Source organism: Copidosoma floridanum, unplaced genomic scaffold (genome assembly GCF_036245765.1).
Source record: "Copidosoma floridanum isolate Cflo_tuat_1 unplaced genomic scaffold, Cflo_Japanese_pri ptg000030l, whole genome shotgun sequence".
Classification (NCBI taxonomy): Eukaryota; Metazoa; Arthropoda; class Insecta; order Hymenoptera; family Encyrtidae; genus Copidosoma; species Copidosoma floridanum.
Window position 1 is genome coordinate 10,229,710 of NW_028321907.1, and position 20,454 is coordinate 10,250,163.

At 43.3% G+C, this 20,454-nt stretch overlaps 1 protein-coding gene across 1 annotated transcript in view; it reads right to left on the reverse strand.

The window, feature by feature from the left end:
* The window catches only part of LOC106639841 (uncharacterized), a 101,712-nt gene that overhangs the window by 41,502 nt on the left and 39,756 nt on the right, over window positions 1–20,454 (reverse strand). The gene's annotated exons all lie outside the window — the stretch shown is intronic.

Here is a 20,454-nt window from a genome sequence, read left to right on the forward strand (position 1 = left end):
TTTGCGAGTACGTGCGGGGGTGCGAAGCTTCGAGGATGAAATTATTCTCGCTCGCCACGGCCGATCGAGACCAGCTCTAAATTTCACCCTTCCTTTTCGTGATTCCTTCGGATTGTTGCAGGCGTATCCTCTGTTAAAAATTTTTAGGGAATAAAATAGTAAGGTGTTTATATCCTATCCCGATGCAATTGGCTAGAGATGATCACGTGAGCATAGTTCGAAGAAAATTCACGAGAGAGTTCAAAAAGTGGTGGTAAACTCCAAACTAATGTCGTTTGCCTGGTTTACCTTTGATTTCGATACGTTTGTCATCATAAAATGGAAAACAGCGCGTCTATATAACGCTACTTGCAGGTATTGTAAAATATACAAATCAGCGGAGAAAACAACCATCGAACGATGTAATCTTTCACTCTTTGGCTATTTTTTATTTTTATTTTTTATTTCTCTACTAATGGCAGGTGTTTTTCCGCAGGACCAAACCTTTGTCTTTGAGCGAGCGTTTTTGTAGGTCAGAGTTTTATTGGCCTCTCGAAAGATAAACTTAATAGCCCAACCTAACGTCAAAGGAATCATTAAAATTCTTTCTCCGTATCCCCCGTACATGAAAACTTGGATTCTCAAAACAAACATCGTTCGAACACAATTGCTGAAAATCACGAAGAGGAGGGTAAAGGATACAGGTGGCACGGCACGAAGCAAGAGTGGGAATTTTTTTTTTTCCCCCTCTCAAACGGTACATCAGCCGTGAAAGTGAATTTCTATTCTAATTAGAGTATACAACAAATACAGCGCGAATACCAAAGTGGCCACCGAAAAATCCGAGGAAAGCATACCTGCATCCTCCCTTTTTTTTGTCATCTCTAATTAGCCAAAAGCAAAAAAAAAAAAAAGGTATACACAACTCGATTGTCCGTAAAACCAGCTATGATTTTGCCAAAAAAAAAAAAAACATCATCGGGAGAAAAGTAGCAGAGGCCGTTTTGCCGCAGGAGGCACTATATACACGTACATACGCATACTTATGGTTTTAATACTCGCGGGGCCGGCTCGATAACGGTATCATTAGTAGTCCACTGACTTAGAGAGAGGCTCCGCGTTCTCTTTCCCTCTCCCGCTCGCAGATTCCCCCTCTTCGCCGACGGCTCTCTTGTACCTGTAATGTACACACGTATGACATGTATCGATACCACCGACCCCCTTTCCCCGATCGATGGATCTTTCACGCACTCGGTCTCCGCGCCTATGGGTGTACATACATTTCATACCGCGAGTCTGGTTGCTTCGCCTCTATATGCTCCGTATATGACAACACCGACGCGATGAGAGTTTTTTTTTTTTTTTTTTTTTTCTCATCGCGAGACTCTGTGTGGAAAACCACAAGTTAAAAGTCAACACCTTGAGCCGAGAAACAAATCTCACCCGCGCCCGCTTCGATATTAACAAGTGGGGGAATCCCCGAATTATTTCCATAACCGAAGGCGAGCGATGAATTATTCAATCGCTCGTGTGGAAGTGGAAAAAATAACGCGCCACCGTAACCCAATAAATTCCACGTGTGCGCGCGATATCGGCACTCCATTGGCACGTATTCTCCAATAAACGAATATCATTCGCGTGTAGGTAAGACGAATCGAAAATGTTCTCGATTGAAAAATTAGCGCCGACGCGACAAGTATCGAATTTCGAGAGACCATAAATCCAGACATTTCGCGCACGGCCTTTCCGGCTCTTCTTCTCTTTTTCTTCCCTCCGGTCGTGTACAGCACGCGCGTCTTGCAAATCCAGTTGTACACCTCGAGAACGAGCAGGCGTGTGTATGTAAACAGTACTCGCACATGAGCAAAAAAAAAAAGCTCCGCGCTTATAGCATGAGAAAAAAAAAAAAAAAAAAAAAAAGGTTTATACCTATACGGACGTGTGCCGTCGCGGTCCCTCTGTATTTATAGTTTATTACCTATACGCGCACTGCGAATGTTTTCGTGCGTTCTTTCCGCAACAACACGCGTGGAGAAAATTAAATTAAACGACGCCGCCGATGGCTGACGCGTGTAATTTGCTTTGACGGGCGCTCAAGCTTATGAGACGTCCTTTGCGCCCTTTTTTTTCCCTCTCGTGGAGCAGATGCACACCTTCGTTATCAAAAGGCCCTTTTGGATTTTACTGGGATATGAATGTGACGTACCTAATTCGTGATGGTTTGTTGATGTTGGAAAAATTGTCGATCGTCAAGAAAAGCCGAATAAAGTCGATTATCATTGGGAAACGCCAAAAGGTTTTTTAAAAAATGTAACACAGTTATAAGGTAACTTTTGCAATTGAAGAGGTTGAATTTTTTCGTACCCATGCTAATTATCCGCGACAATGTTGGAAGAAAAAAAAATGTTCAAGATCCTTTCTGACGTGCCACAAAATCCAAGAGACATGAAAGGTAATCAAGTGGGTTTCAACTGAGCGCACAGTCATTGTACAACAAAAAAATCTTTTTTCCCCCTGGCCTAACGAGTTCTACAGTGGTGCATCCTTTTTTTTGTCCCTCTCATCGTGGTCAGCTACACACACATACGTACGGCTTGATTAGAAGAAAAGCAAAGTAGTCAGCAGAGGACTAGACATATTTTTTTTGGACACGATCAAGCCCGTGAAGTGTGTGCACGCGTCGAGATCGAGATACGAAGAGCAAAACAAAAAATAAAAAAAAAGGAGGAAAAGACAAGGGTGAACGGTTCTCTTGAAGATCGGTCGTAAAGTGCTTGATTTCACGAGCGTGGTCGTGGCTTATTATTATTATTTTTTTTTAATTTTTACCGCTGGCAAGTAAAAAGCGAGGACTGCGCATGCGATTACACAAACTAGATTGAGTCGTGTCGGCCGGATACGTAACGGTGAAGGTAATTCATCCCGCGTATCGATGACACGATATTTTGCCCCGTGATCTCAATACTATACTCCAACAATTACGATTCCGTTTGCTCCATCGCAACTTCCTAGTTGGCGTGCCCCAGATGTCTTTTTTTTTTTTTTTTTTTTTTTTTGTTTCGATAAACTATACACGAATTTGTAAGCTACACGATTCCAGAGTTACAGGCAGCTGCTGTTGAAAAATTAACCGTGCCGTTATTCCCCTGCGCATGAGGTGGCCGCGCTCGGACCTGATGTGTAATTACAGTAATTGCTAATTTTACGCGCACCACGGTGTATACATACCTACACTTGCGGAGGCCGGTTTTGATCGAGAATCGCTTACTTTTATCATCACCGGTGACCACCTGGTTTTACATTTTTCCAATTCGATAAGGAATCATGAAAGTTGAATTTTGTGCTTATAAACCGTTCATAGCGCCTGACGCGCGGTCAAAGAGCCCGTCTTTGCTTTCCGACTCAAATTTTTCAAACGCCCGCACCAATAGACCGAGGAATGGCCTTCAGCAACGTCCTTGATCTCGGAACAATCGATTTCACCTCTCGGTCTTTCCTGCGGCGTACGAATAACGCATATATATATACACTTACCCACACCCGCGCAGAACCCCCCCGAGCGCTCTTGGAGTTAGAAAGGGAACGGAGGGAGCGCGAATCTACCTTCGCTGACGAAATAACGTTATACCCTTCTTGTCTGCCTCTCGAGGACGATTGCACTCTGAGAGCGGGACGACAGTTGTAGGTACACCTATTTGTAGATTTACCAGATGTATACTCATACATAGGTATAATGTGTGCGTTAGCAAGGGACACGGGTCGTTTTGCAAGAACCGATCGCGCCGATTCCAAGTTTGGTATAGAGATCGGTATTGCAACTGTACAAGTATACAGCGTCATTTTTCCTTTCGATCGTCGCCTACTAGGGGGTATCGGTATGCAACAATAAACAGTACTTTCACTCATATAGCGAAGCGTCAATCGCGCGTTTCTGCAGATATATATTATACTGTATACCGAGGCGCGAATGGAATTCTCGTCCGATCGAGCATACACACGTATACATGTACATGTATGTATTTTACTGAGGTCATTGACGTTTGTCTGGACTTAAAACTGACCCGTACACGTAGGTATACATATATACGCGCTTTTGGAAAATTCTTCCTCTCTTTTTCTCTACGGTAGAAACACTTGTGTCTTTGGCAGAATCAACAACAACGAGGGGGTAAAGAGAGAGAGAGAGAGCAAGAAATAAGCTGCATTTCTACCTTTCCCGCGTGAGCTTCGCGATTCTCGTCACCCGTCGACTCGCCGTAACGTAAGGAGGCCAAAGAAACCCGCCGCTGGCTATACCACACTCTCGCACACCCATACACGCTACATATACGTAAGCCGAAGCCGAGGCTCAGACGCAGCATCTCTCACTCCTCCTCCTCCTTTTTGATGCTCATGTATTTTGTGTATATTTACACATGCACACGGATGAAGAAAACCACGTGCGACTTGGCTATACATGTACAACAAATAACCGAGGAAGGTGGGCGCGTACATGTACGCGCTCTCCCGACGAGAGGGAGCGTTCGCGTGTGTCGTGTATAGGTATACACGCATGCATGATCGGCTCATACGACAACGGGACTCCGATAGTAGTTGGGTAGGTATATATACCATACCATCACTGCCGTACCACATAGAATAAGAGGTGTCTACTGTTGTACGAGTGTGCCGTGAATCGCGTGCACAGATGTATATCTTGGAGGCCGAGCAACTCGCGAAGCGGACAGGTGTACTTACGTGTGGGTATAAGTAAGGCTCGATTGGCTTTCGAAACAGCGGCGTGCATGATTCCCGATGCATCGGGTGTATACGCGTATCGATATGTGGCGCATTGGGTCATTGGGCTGCTCCGTCCGGGGTATAATCTCCTTTTTGTTTCGATTGGGTTGACCGGAAGGGTTACAGTGACACTTCAAGATTTTTACATCAAATTTAATTGTTATTAAAGTGCTTGGGGTGAGGTGTCACGAGGAAAAGTCAACAATGCCGATCTTTCGAGATCGGATCGGAAAATTATGTAAAAATACAACGTTGCTGTGTGCTTACATCTACTGTGAAATGATTTTCAAATTCCTGTACGGTGGGTTTAAAAAACCTTGCCGACCTTGTCGAAGAGGTGACGTATCGTCTTACGACGCGACAAGTGGAAACCTTAGAAAAATCCTTCTCGAGGCCCGACGATGACGGAAAAGTCGTAAAATGTATAAGAAGATTACAGCGCTCTCTCGTCTTGCGGTTTCTCAGAAGCGCAATCACAATGTCGTTGGGCGTCTCTCTACTCCTATGTTTAACATACACACATGTAAACTATTGACTTTAGAGAATGCTTGCTCACGCGTAGTCGTTATTACGCGTTTCTATAATTACAGTCAGTTTTCCGTCAAAATAAATTTTTCTATCGAAGAAATCGGTAAGTGATCGGTTGAAATGCGATCCTATACCGATAAGCGTCTGATTTTCTATTCCACAAATCGTCTATTAATGTGACTCAAAGGTTTGATACAACACGAAAAAGCTACGGTATCGAAAGAAAATCGGTACACCAAAGAGCTTATAAGAATACGAATAATCCAAAGGTCAGTACCACCGAGTCGCGAAAAACGAGTTTGTGCCAAAAGCTAAAAATAACAGTGTGTGTCCCACCGCATTTGTCCGAAAACAACGATAATAAAACCACACCGATCCGACTCACGCTTCACCGCTCGTCCCTTGGAATCAGGTCACTGTGCACTCTCGTGAATATCGAAACCACCCCCCGTCGGCTACGTATGTATATATATGCCTATATAAATAGCCAATGTACAACAGTTTGCGACAGATCAATACGTACTGTACTTGCCGGACCAGCAGCTGCCGCATATCAGACCCGCAACTTTGCCGCCCATCTTCTTCTGTATGGACATGTAGGTATATTTGTGTGTATGTACTATCCGGTTTTCCTTCTATCTTCCGTGCGGACCGTCCCGGCGCGTCATACTCCACACTCCCGGGACGATGTCAAAAGAAGTAACAGAAGAGCAAACAAACGACCGGGTGACAAAAGCCACAAGTGCAACGCACCGTTTACTCCTCCCCTTCCTTTCGACTCTCTGTGTGTGTGTGTCTGTTTGTATACGTATCATGTGTATACACTCGCGCTGCGACTAGACGAAGAGGCGGGAACCACCTTCCCGTGCGTATTGTCCTCTAAACAGGTCCAATGGTGTCAGCAGCGAGCCCACCCCCTCCTCACGGGACCTCCTGGCTATTGTTTTCCTCCGCTCTCGTTGCGATACATCCTGCATCCATCGCGACACGTGCACAACCTGGTGCGTCTCCTACTTTTTTTTTCTTTTTTGTATTATTATCACACACACGCGTCACAAACTCCACCCATCACGCGAATAATACACCCCTGTCCAAAGTAGCCAAATATGTTGGTGGACACCGTCCACGTAATAAGTGCGCGCTCCGAAAATTCGCGTCGGCGAGCGCCGGGAGTGCGTGCACGCAGCAGCGGCAAAGAGCCGAGAGGGAATTCGATTAACGGGACATTCCTCTCTCGCGTTGCAGCCGGCGATGTGTTTTTCCTTCCCGCTCGTCGGTGCACCGTCAGCCACGGTCCATCGCTCTCTCTCTCTATCCGCGGAGCTACCGATCTCTCTCGCACGGGATTGTTGCTTGTCCGATTGGTTTCGCTAATGTGACATCGGGCAATTGAGTTTTGACGTCTGCCCGACTCGATACCGATGGACCCTCGTGAGTATGTAGGAAAGATATCGGTAAGAGGGCGCGGATCGAAAGCACTTTGGATCTGGTGTTTATCACTGACGATTGACGAGTTTCACCGCATGTACAACCGGTTGTCACCGTTAATCGATTGGTCCGCAGTCTTTGACAAGGCCATTATTTGATACCTCATTGTCGACGGGTACATCGTCCGCATACCGAACCGTACAACGGCGCAAAAATCGGCAAAACGTCCCGTGCGAGATTTAACGTACGCGCGCGCTGTCACGACCGCACTGCCAGAGCATTGGCTCTCGGAGCCGACGAGGTGAGTCCGAGCGATCGCTCGCACGTACACAGGAGTAAGACTCGTAAAAGTCGTGCGTACAATATTTAAAAAGCCCATCGGCACGCAAACACATGCACGCGTTGTCGTCGCGGCAAAAGCCACCGGGTGACTGGTGGTTGCCTCTCTATATCGGCGTTCGCTCGCGCGCCGACCGCCGACTCTCTTTTCTCTCTCTCTCTTTCCCGTCGCCCGTCTCTGCAACTCCTCGTGAAGCTCGTATATACGTACACGTACCGTGTGTCACTTGCGCGCTTATGTATATCATGTGCCCGTACACACATATACAAATATACATCCCTACGCCACGCGGGCTACCGGGTGTACACGTACATAGCAGATCTTTCTACTGCTCCCTCCTCCTGTGCACCGTCTTTTTCTACCTCGGCAGGGTATGCGCCAGCGTGTCGAGCTTTTCACCTTCTCTCTCCTCCCCCCCTTTTTTTCCCACCCTCGTCCTCATCAGCATGTCTCGGTGGCATTTTCTTTTTATTTCCATCCATCCGCGTGCAGTTAACGAGAGAAAATTGTTCACGCCCGGCTGATGATCGGACCAAGGGGGAGGCTGCGCGTTAAGCTCTCGAGGGGGGGATCGAGCGATTTGACATCCAAGCCAATGTACTGCAACGCGCTTGTTTTTTTTTAATTGGAGTTGGCTTTTGCAAATTCGCCGCGCTCTTTGGGCACGAGGTTGATTTTTTTTCGCACAATGCAAGTGACCTTGCGGGGTCTTGCATTTTGAGTGAGCTTTTTTTTCCTCCCGGGGATGACTCCCATTGCGACGTTTTAATCTCTAATGTTGCATCGTTTGGATATTTTTTCACTGATGGTATATGTACAAGTGTACAATCATGGATATAATGTCGGGGTTTGCCGGATCTGTCTCTCGTTTTGTAGGTTGAAAGGTGAGGCGTTATTTTAAGGGCGGCCAACCCTGATTTCGTTAATATTGAATCTTTCAATTTGCACCCCGACGTCTCTGCTTGCATCAGCGAGCAGCCGTATGATTTATTTATATGTTTAAAAAAAAAAAAAAAACCAACACGATTTTTCACTCCCTCAAATGGGTAATCTCTTGGTTGAGATCCATAATATGTTATTAATTATAGATTGACGCTTCTGTTGAGAAATCGCGGGGTTTGGATGTGAGTTTCTATGGACGTATGATTTTTTTTTTTTCACCACGATCGGTTGAGAAAAGAGAAAAAAAAAAAAAACTTGGATAACGATTGACTTTCAACGTGTGCGAAAGCTGAGCGAAATCGGCAATTATCGCAGCCATTCAACCGGCCAGTCAATGCGGCCCCTCGTGGCGCTGAGTTTTTCGTTTCTTTTGTCGAAGGAGGAAATAAAGAGGCCACCGCTGCGATAATCGTCCGGGTTTCCAAGTGCGGGGACAGTTTCGTTGGGGTGAAAAGAAGAATAGGCTCGCGTACGTGCTTCAAGGGCTTGGAGTGGCACATGTTTCGGCGTACATTATTTTGCGGGCCAAGTGAATAAAAAGAAAAAAAATTTGCTAACACACGTATGTGGAACAATAGGGAGTCGTAATAGCGTGAAATAGCATAAACAAAGAGTCACCCATGTGGGAAAATTAAAAGTGATAAGGTCGTTTATTATGTACAGTTGCACGCATTGACTCTCGGCGTGTGTTGTATGCACAGTGTGTACGTGTATATATATATATGAACAATGACAGACGCCTTTCACATTGTGTTAATATGTGAGGTCCGTGAAACTTGCGATCAATCAAGGCGCCGATCTATTTCTCACTCTCGCGGGCGCCTTCCCCCCAACAACAATAACAACAGCAGCAGCAGTCGAGATCCTATACACACACCTCCTACTTTTTGATCGATCATTATAATTTAATAACTTTCACTTGTGCGTGCGTCTTTCTAACTTGTATTGTTATTGAAAAAAACAAGTAATTGAAAAATGTAATTAATAATTCGTTGAATCTAATGGTAAAAATTAAGTTATAGATCTGTAAAACACTTAATGTTGCTTAGATTACGGAGATAATGGAATAATCAACGGGATTAAAATAAAAAAATTATCAGGACAGACGACACCTTGGATTCAATTGAATAAAAATCCATGCTAGGTAACAACAAAAAGATTTATTTTCTTAATAGACGAAATTCAGTACTACCCGTAGAGTTTTTTTTTTTTTTTTTTTAAAGCAATTGAATCACGTAACGAATAACATTTTTTTGTGAAATTCAGTATACGACGGAGACAATCTCGTCAAAAGAGAATAGAGATGCGCTATCATTTTTGATTATCTGAGAACCGGTTTAGCCTCTACTTATGCGTCTACAAGAAAACTAAAACATGTTTCCAATACATCTTTCGAGAATCTTTATTTTTCTCTGATATAAACTTTCTGTACAAGGAAGCAAACAAAAACAATTGACGAGTAATTGGTAAACAAACACTTTTTGTTACGATTAAAAAATAATTTAACAATTTTCAGTAAAAGATACTAGGGCCAGGAAACAAATATGCATTAAATCGATTAAATGTATGGAATTTTGAATCTCACAACTAAATAACAACCGATAGAAATGTTCACTCATAAAATATTTCTTTGTAAAGTACCGATACAAGTAGCAGATTTCCGAATGAAATTCTCGATGATGATGGAATCGGTAAAAAAAAAAGTATTTTCCATAGGCAAAATTTTATCTGTCCACTCTTATGTTCTTTTGCGGTGAATAAATCATTTCCCAATATCATGGAAAAAAATTTTTTGTGAACACTAATACGAGAAAGAAAGGTGACAGTGTAGCCAGTCGGTACAACAACCTCTCGACGACGAATCGATCCTGTCCGAGGCTCTACAGACATTCTAATATGTACCTATACCACGCGACTCGTACACGTAAGACTGTTATATGCATGTAAGAAAAAAAAGAAAAAAAAAAGGTCATAGATCCAAGACACAAACAGACACACTTGCATTACATTATATGGTATACACGAGTTCATCCAACACGGATAAATAATTTAATGCGCTCACCGAAGCACATCTTGTAACCATCACCGAGCAAACCACTATTACATAATACATGTATATATTATATATACGTACCAGCCTACTTGTTGATGATGCACATCAGCTGTACATACACGTATACAATGATATTATGCATGCGATGCAAGTACACATAGTATACGTATATGTATGTGCCTATTGCCAACTATACACTTATAAGAGAAAAATAGAGGCGGCAAACATCTTTCCGCGTGCGAGTGTCCGTAGCAGCGTGAAATCTCCAAAGGTTCTCGAGCTTACGTGTATTGTAACGAGCATAAGTGTTGTTGAACCCCATCAAAACTACACTGCACTCACGTGAGTGTTTTTTTTTTTTTTTTTTTTTTTCGGCACGATAAACTCGTACATATACTCTCTTTAACGATACTCAGAGTAAAATCTTGTTCGTAATAACACGATTGGCCTTCAATTTTTTTTTTTTTTTTTTTTTTATAAAAATTACGGATACACGCTTCGAGAGCGAGGGTGCGCGCGCCTCATCACGTGCTGCTCGCGTTATCTATTCTCTCTTCGTTCGCATATACGTACAGAAGAGTATTTTTCTTTACGAGCTGTTACGCGTACGATGCGTGATTTTTTTTTTCCGAAAAGCATGAATATTCAATCCGCAGCAAAAGTACTCGGGCGCGCAAATGTATCCGCAGGAGAGCCAATGTCCTAATTGAACCTTGTTGCGTGTATTGTACGCGTGCACTTATTCCGGTCGTATATTGCAAAGATCGCCTTTGTATCGTTGAGCAAGAGGAGACGGAAGGAGAAGAGAGGGGAAAAAAAAAATTAAAACTATTTCTCGTCCTCGGAGGGATCGATCCTTTTGTTTATATATACATACGATTTCGTCGTACAGTCGATGCTGCTACGTCGATATGAAAATAAAAGAAAATGAATTGAGAATAAAAATTGATGACAATCGCGTTCTCCGATCCGGCAGATTTAATTTTTCACGAGCGGCAAAAGCCTCCGATTTCCGTGGGCTCCTTGAGAAATACCCTGCATTTGGGAGCACGAAAACGGAAGACTCCGATGCTGCCAGAGAGTCAAAACTTATAATAATAGGCTGTGGGCGAGAACTGGTTTCCTTCTCTCAGAGATATTTTGTAACCGTGGTGGTTGCCTCGTTGCACACCACCGGCCCAACATGCAAGTGTCATAATGCCGGATCTCGAGCGTGCATCTATTTTTTTTTTTTTCTACTTACTTCAGCTTTGGAAATTGTATATTTATAGGTAAAAGGAACATTTATGTAGGCATTCGTGTGCTGCATCTTTTGTTTAAAACCTTCATTTGTTGCATTACATAAAAAAAAAAAAAAAAAATGCAACTCAGAGTATACGATAATGTATAAAACAATCGTGTCCGGAGGTCTTTCAGGAAAAATGGGAGCTTATTCCGTACTGTATTTGCTCGAAGGTTCGCTCGAATCATCCCGAGAAGGAGTTTCTTTCCTTCTCCTCGTACTTACATGATTCGCAATAATTAACGAGCGCACAGTCCAGTTGTATATGAGGTTTAAATTGCCCCCGATGACTCCACGTTCAATTTTGTAATTAATAACAACGGTGTAATAACAACGTGTGCTTTTTTTCTGCCCCGAGCGGTTCTTTATTGCTGTATATGTACTGCAGCCTGGTGGAAAAAAAATTTTCGCTCGCTGTGACTGTAATTATTTTCGTATTTGACGTAGGCTCGTTTTACCTACTTACTTACAAACTACGGTAGTTTTACAATTATATTATAAATCAAGGCAACGTGTCGGAGGAAAAAAGGTCATTACGTTGTACTTTTTTGAACCACAAGTACTGAAGGAGAACAAAATTTGCGAAAAATCTCGTGCAATTTTTATTTTACTAGTCGAAGGAAAAATTTCAAATGTACGAGTAAATATTATATCATTACCTTGTAAATTATATCACAATTTTAATTCATGTTATCAGTCATAAGTGCAATTTTATGGTCGTACCAATATCACAGAATCGTCATGAAACCATGATGCAGCTCAGCTGAAGTCAAATTAGTTATCTCTGGTATAAATCATTGTTGGTACGATCGTGTACGTATAGGTGTGAATGAACGTAAATGTTTATTCGAGTGCCCTCTAAATCTAATAAAATAATTTTTAATACTGACTGACATGTACAACCTTATAGAACCTTAGAGTTTCAGTAGACAGGCGTTTTACTCGTTAAGTATATTGTGTAATGTTTTTCCATTGTCACATGAGATGTTTTATCGCGTTTTTAAGATAATATAAAAGCTGATGTGAATGTGAAACTGAAAGGGTAACAGAAAGGGTATAATTACTAGCTGATATTCTTTTCATGTGCAAAGTTTTTTTTTAATCTAGGAAAAACGATTCCATTATAAACTAATTTGTAAAATAGGTTGATAAACAACGCAACTATAAAGGGGTAAACGTTTCAATTTTTAATTCAATTATTACAAAAAAAAAAAAAAAAAAAAAAAAAATCAAGTTATTAAAAAAGGTAAAACATAGTAATTCACAATTACTCTATCAAATTTTCAACAACGTATTTATATTTTTGATGCGTATATCCCTCGTCATAACATTCCACACCGTTAAACAACATTACCGTCTAATTTCTTTGCAACTTCTAAAAAAGGGTAATAAATTAATTATTCGTCCATTGTACCTTGAATAATCGTAAACTGGCAACTTCAGTGACCACACATGTACCTTTACGCGAGAAGCAATGGACAGTCCTTTCATCGCGTGCCACACGGACTAATTTAAAGCTATTTTTAAAGCTTTCTTTTAAAAATACTATTTAACTACCTAGCAGCATAATGATTCCAGCCATTATTTCATTAAAAGCGTGAAAAAGTTTCATTGTTTCCCGTTATGGTAATCCAAGAGTCGTTTCTTAACCACTTAAGATTCTAATTAGCTTCAAGCGCTTGAAACATTTTTTCAACTCTTCCTGTGGGTATAATTAAATAAATTGAATGAGTCGATTTTTCATTGGACACACTGATTCCATGCACTAACAGATTTTGGGATTAATCATGTGTATACATCTTTTTTTTTTTTTTTTTCAATTGTCATAAATATATATTTTTAAATAATTCTCAAGAAAAAATAAATGTACAAAATATTTACAATGCTTAATTGTTATAGCTCGTTATGATTGCTTTTACGCACGTTTATCATGCATTGAAATATATTTATTCTTCATGAATTTCAATCTAAATATTACGGAAATTAAAGATACACACGCATACATTCGTCAAAATTGTATCCTCAGTTCGTCGTCATCTTTCCAACTCGCAACTCACTCGGTCACGTATGAATAACAAGAAGAAAAAAAAATACAGAGAGCAAAAGGGGACAGAGAGAGCCGAGACGCAACAAAGAAATCATTAATTTATACGCGTGCAGAGATAATCTGCTTCAATCCAAATGGATAATATTAGAGGATGTGAAAAAAATCAGTTGCAAGTTGGAAAAAGACGCGCGATCTGTATGATATTAGGATTTACAAAGATAACGTTGAACGGAACAAAGGAACGTTTACAAAAATATTACTTGTCGACGAATTAGCGATGGAACGCTTAACGAAAATCGTAATAACGTGTCGATATAGAATATATAATTCAATGTACACGTAATAATAAAAGTTTACATCAACTACCTTGTGTCTAACTATGGACAATACTAGGGTGTTTTTTTTTTTCATTAAGTTAATCGTTTGTAAATTTATTAAGTGTAAAATGCAATTTCTATGAGTTATTAACGTAAGTACTAGGCTAATACGATTTTTGAACATATTTGCTTTGAAAGCGTACAAAAATATTGATACAAATATTATTAATTAGGAAATATTTGTTTTTTGTTTGCCACCACAATCACAATAAAAAGTTGTTGGTCTTAATTTTTTTATTCTTTGCTTTTTTTTTTTTTTTCATCATGTACTTGGTAGAATATCAAAATTTATGTACAGAGTATTGAAAAAACCATTTCTAAGCTACATAATCTTTATTATAAGTACAATAATTTTTTTTTAACGATTGAAAATAAACGTCTTGTTTCATATAGACAATATTTTTATAAAATTTCATTAAAAAATAAAAACAATTTCGTTTTCGTTACTTTTACCATTAATCTTATTATTATTATTGTTACTATGATTATTGTTATGTCAGTTCTAGGCCTTCAAAGAGGCAAATTCAATAAGAAAAAAATTTTTTTTTTAACTGCTCACAGTACTTAATCATGTATTGTCGAATCATTGTTCACGCATTACATGTACAAATAATAAATACGTCACGCCGTCGTTATTGTCAAAGTGCAAAAATAAAGATAAAACAACCGAAAGCTCTCGGTCTTGCACGCAGGTACTTTGGTAGTTGGTTCGAGTCTCTCTCCCATATCTGCGTTCGTGTGTGCAAAAGTGTCAATGATAATGATAACGATACCACTGTGTATTTTCTGGAAGAACAGTTCGGTACGGCGTAAGTACTCCAGCCCGCGGAAAGCAAGAGGAGTTGGTCGTGATAGTGGTGTACAGAAGCGGAGGATGAAGAAGCAGTGGTGAACGAAGAGCGGCACGGGAAAGACGACGACGAAGACGACAATGCTCGAGGATTATCGCTCTCTCACTTCTTGTACGCGAGCCCAGCACCACTCCGGTAGAGCCACTCACCTGCTCCGTTGCTACGACCCACCGCTTCCACCAACTCCTTCATCCCCTCGCTCTCCGCGCACGGCTGTTGTTTCTGATGCTGCGAGCGACGCTGCTTCGTCGTCGTGGGCTCGGCCTCCGCAATTGCCATTACTTTCGTGGTCATCGTCATCTTCGTCGTCTTTGACTCCAGCTGCGGCCTCGACGAAGCGTCTGCGCCGCTCGCGCAGCCGGTAGCTGCTGCTGACGAAACTGTTGCGACTGGCAACCCTCGTCCCGGTGTGTTGCTGCATCCATCCCCCAGCGCCATCGAGGTGCGCTGCTGCTGCTGTTCCTGGAGTGAGCAGGCGCTCGACAGCAGATCCCATTGGCGCAGCTTCTCGCGATCGAGCTCGAAGCTGTTGCCGTTGCCTGCTGCTGTCGATGGCTGCTGTTGATGCTTCAACCGGTGTTGGCTGCGAACTGCTGCCGGGACAGGGTTGCCTTCCGCTAAAAAATGCCGACTACTTTGGTTTTGCGGGCTGGTGTCGGGTTTCCGGTACGCCTCGTTCTCCGGATCCCAGATGTATCCTCCAGCCCCGATGCGGTCCATGGCTAGGCTCTCGTACGCATCGTCCTCCTCGTCGGCGTTCGGCAACGAGGTGCTCGCCTCCGGGGTGTTGTTGCCGTTTTCGTTGTCCCCATTGTTGCTCTCGTCGCTTCGCCGTTTCGCTCTAAGCCGTTCGACCGAGTTGACCACGCTGTCGTTCACGTAGGTGACTCCTCTGGTTATCTTTGCCCGGCCTCTGTTTTGCGTTTCGGCAGAGGTCGCGTTTCTAGCCGAGGCCGGTGTGTCCAGGTTGTCGAGGGATCGGGCGTGACGTAGACTGACCCTGCGGAGACTCTCCCGCCATAGGCTGTCCTGTTCCCAAGGATCCCCGACTTGGAAGGTTTGGTTTCCGTTGGCAGGCGAACCGGTACCGGCTTCCGCCGCGAGGCTTGTGCCAAGCGTTTCCAATTGCGGCTGTGCTTGTTGAGTCACAACTTGAGCTTGCTCACGCTGTTGTTGTTGTTGTTGTTGTTGTTGTTGTTGTTGTCTGCTTGCCATGTTTCTTTGTTCGACGAGAGCTTGCAGGCCGGCATCATCGAGTAGACCTTCCAACGATCTGGATCTTCTATGAGATGCTTGCGAAGTACTTGGGAATTCGTTGCCGGCTGGGTTGTCCGCACTCAGTTGAGTTTGGCTGCCGGATTTGTCCTTGAAGCCATGAGGAAAGAGGTTCCTCGCGTTGAAGGCGTTCGAAGATCCTTCGGAAACGGGGTCCGTTGACTTGACCCTTCTCAATGTATCTGCCTCGTAAAAGTTTCTTTGATCGACTAGCGTAGCCTTGTCCTCTGCCAGCAATTGACACGTCGTTCTCTTCAACTCTGCAGCTATGCGTCTCGCTTCATCGATCCCATCAACTTGTATTTGCCGAGGCATTTGACGCACGATCGGGTTGATTATCCTACCGATGTCGTTGCGTTTGTTGGGCCCAGAATCTCCTCTCTGGTTGTTGAGCTGTGGCAATCTTGAAGTTTGAGCTATGGCACAGGGCCTTGGGTGTTGAAGAATCTCAGACCTTTGAGACTCGGCATTAGCAGCTTGGAGATCGGAGTAGTAGTACGGTGCTCCACCTTGATCGCCCTGAGGTGGATTCGACGTTGCTCGAACAACTGTGAACGTTGAAGCTGGATATTGGCTGGAATCTTGGCTGGAGGACGAACGGTGATTTGGTGACAGGGAATAACGGGCTGAATCTTGACTCGCTGATCGAGAGTGGAATTGTGGCTGTGGCTGCTGTGATGTTCGCTGTTCGATGTAACTATTGGTTGACTGAACGGTAGCTATCGTTGGAGAAGATTGCGTCAGCGAGGACTGAGCACTTGCTGGTCTTTGAGCTGAATAATTGGCCACTGATGCAGTGCCGGAAACGAAGGAGTAACTGGAATCCCGGCTGTGCGTTGCCACAACTGTTGCCAGAGGCGATGGGACGATCTTACTGGCTCGATAATTGTGCTCTTGCTGTTGATAAATCATGTCTCTGTCGTGCCTCGGGGATACCGTAGCAACAGCTGCTGTGGGTGACGAATGCAGCGGTGAAAATCTCGAAACGTTTTCGTAATGAGCATCACCGGTAAACGATTGTGAATGCTGGTGACCTGTAGGTGGCATTTCGCTCACTCGCATCGAAGGCAAACTACTCGCCGAACTCGTTTTACTCCTTGTGCCGTAACTAAAGGGCCGATCCAAGCTATTGTTGGACTCTGTGGTAGCTGCTATCGCCGTTTTACTCGCGTCTGGATAGGTAGACTTTTGCAACTTATCAGCGACAAGCATGTTTTCATTCAGACCGTAAATGCTGTTATAACTTAGATCTTTGGTATAAAGATCAACGTTGAAAGCATCTCTAGCTTGTAATTCTTCGAGGTACTGATCTAGATCGATACTGGTACCATCGAAGCGGCTTCCCAAAGATTCTAGCTCATCCAAACTATCGAGAACCTCGCACATGTCATCACTGACCGGGCGCCTCTTCAACTGACGATGTCTGGCCTCTTCCTCGGGGTTCCTTAGTTCCACGGAATCACTACCCGAAGCGCTTTCTAGAGACATCCGACTGTCGTGGAATGTTGAGTTTATCGTCGCATCCGAGTACCGGGACGGCGATCTTCGTACTTCTACCTGAGCGGCAGGTTTATTCCAGGATTTAGGCGAATCCTCCTGGCTGTTGTAGTCGTGGTGCGAGACTTGGGAGCACATTTTCTTCATCTCTAGAGAATCTTGCATTTCTAACGAATCAAGATCATCCAACGGCGGTGGTGACGTTGGTATCGGTGGCGGCGATACCAATTCACTGTCCGACGAGTCGTGGAGTTCAGCAATGAGTGTCTGACTAGCCCCCAGGTAGTAAGAAGCCGGCCTGAAGGTGTCGGACAAGCTAAAACGTGGATGGCGTGGAGCATCGATTGAATCTAAATCTTTCGAAGATTCGTCATCGGCGTCTGAACTGTCTGACTTTAAAGCTGTGAGGATATCGGGAAGACCAGCTCTGGCGTTCTGTGAAACTTCGCTCGCTGATTCTTTTCTTTTCATCGAACTTTTTAGTATCGATGGGTTCTTTTTGGTCTCCTCGGCTTGGAGTTGACTAACTTCCATGTAAACCGGTTCCATTTTGTTATCAGCCACGCAAACAAACTCGTAATGTGTATTATACAAAGTTGAATAATCACTGTAATCTTGTTTTCCCCCTCTACTAGCACCACTGTCCGGTGCAAAAAGCGAACGCGAACTTCCGTTCTGCGTCATTTCTACGTACGAGCTTTCCTCTCCCAGATTCGCAAATAGGCTTTCCATCATTTTTGGCATCGGTCTGTCCTCGTTATTAGGATCTAATATGGCTTTCCTTGGTGTCATCGGGAGGTAGTGCTCCTCCAAATTTGGATCTTCGACTTGCTTGGGGATCGGACTAGCGTTGTCACTTTCTCCCGACAGCCGATCTCCATGAGTCACCAAAGATTCCGTCACGCTCAATCGTGTAAAAGCTGGATTAATAGTTTCGTCGACGTTTATTTCGTGCGAATGAATATTTGACGAGGACAAATCAATCGACGACTTGACAGATCCACGTTGAACCTCAAGGGGTTTCTCCCTACTGGCAGACTCTTTGTAATTGGGCACGATCTGGTCAGGCTCCTTCTCATCGCAACTCTTTTCCAACTGTTCGAAATCACTTCCCATCTCGTACATATGAGTTTCCCCATCGCCACGACATTTCGACTCCTTTTGTTGCTTGTGTTGCTCATGGTCCTGCTGCTGCTGAGACTTTCTTTCGAAATCGGCAAGCAAATCCTTAACCGATTTATTACGATCCGTCAGTTTCGCGTCGTCATCGTCCGATTCCTTCGTAACGGACTCGGCTTTTTGAGCTCTTGGGTCACCCAAAGCAAAGTCACGGATCACACCTGCACTCGATTTGCGAGGCGAATCAACCAAACGAGACACTTGAGCTTCGGTTGCCGTTTGAGGTGGTGACATTTTCAATGGTTCCTGCATTCCATTGTTACTTTTCTCGGGACTCGAATGCTGCTCCTTATTGCCCTCGAACGATCGTATTCGACTTTGCACGAGATTAACCGAATCACTTTTCATCGGCTCGGCCCCGCTTTCTTTCGCGTCATCCTGCCTAATGTACTGGTACGAAAATTCTTTGACCACTTGGCTCTCGTCGATGTTGGAATCAAAGTCCGCCTTGTTGTCTTCGTCGTTGCTTGAATTCCACTGCACGTTTTTTTGCACGTGTGGCCAAGTCTCACTGGGCACGTAACTAGCCAATGAACTGTGTCTACCGGTCTCATGACGAGTGCTCGGATGATTAGTCGTGTACGATCCAGAGGTTTTGAGGATACCGAGTGGCTTTTTGGGAGGTACCTGCTGTGGACGTGCTGGCTTATTTGCTTCCCGTATGGGGTAGGTGTCGAGCTTGGAGGTTGGTCTTTGAGGATTGACGTAGGGAGTTGGAGGGTTCGTTGGTGGGAACGACATTTCTTCGTAACCCGTGTCTAGGGGGGCAGAGCTGCCGAAATCGGGCCGGTGCAACGACGGTTGTGGCTTTACGCTGATGATCGGCGAAGGTGATTGTCGTTGTTGGAACGGCTGGCAGTTCGCGGGTGACGATGAATGGGCCGGCTCCTTCTCGAAACCTCGGGGGCTTCTGCCTGTATGTGGAGGCCTGCGTGTGCGCTTCCGGCGGACGTCGCTTAACTCTGGATTTTTTTTTTTTTTTTTTTGAACATTTGGAAAAAAAGATGTTTTTCGTTACACTTTAGTACTTTTTTTTTTTTTTTTTTTTTTTTTTTTGGTTTGGTGTACACCATTTAATATTTAATATTGCAGGATTGAACGAGTAAGACCTTGAAACTTTTAGCTTTTTTTTAAAATCAAATTTCAAAGGGTAACATCAACAACACTTTATCAATTTTTCTCCCAAAAGAAGGAAAAGAAAAAAAAAAAAAAAGGAAATCAAAAACGCAATGTATGGCACTTTTTTTTTCAACATTCTTAAACTTCAAGGTCTCGTCGCGAACAACCTGTTTACTGTGAGGAGGATGCCGATGAAAGTGAAGCCCTTTTGATACCAGGATTAAATATACCAAGGACCGCAAGCCACAGAAAAGAAAGAAAGAAAGAGGAATGAAAGGGGGGAAAAAAAAAGAAAAAATAGAGGGCAAAAAATGTTTTTACCCTCGTATGTAGTTGTAATAACAAGCAGTAAACGGGTATTACTTTATTAGTTATTTTGCGACATGCGACATGCAAAGCAAATTTCACGGATTAATGCAAAGGAATGGGAAATCACGACAAGGTTTACGTTAAATGAGTTCTCGTCTTTTGACAGTGACAAAGGATGGGAACGCATGAAAGAGTAAATATCGTTTGTTAAGTACCAAAGTGTTAATACAATATAATATGATCCAGTCACCAAAAAAGCCCAGAGCCTTGGCCCCCACACAGGCGCACAGAGGAGGAAGGTTCCCCCGAAGATTTCGGAGAAAGGAGATTGCGCTGCACTTTTTTTTTATTATTATTTTTTCACGCTTGATTAGTCTATAGGATCTAAATATTATGACAGAGGGGTGTAACAACATACATATATATATATATATGTTTCATATACATACTGGACTCAGGGGGTTGGACA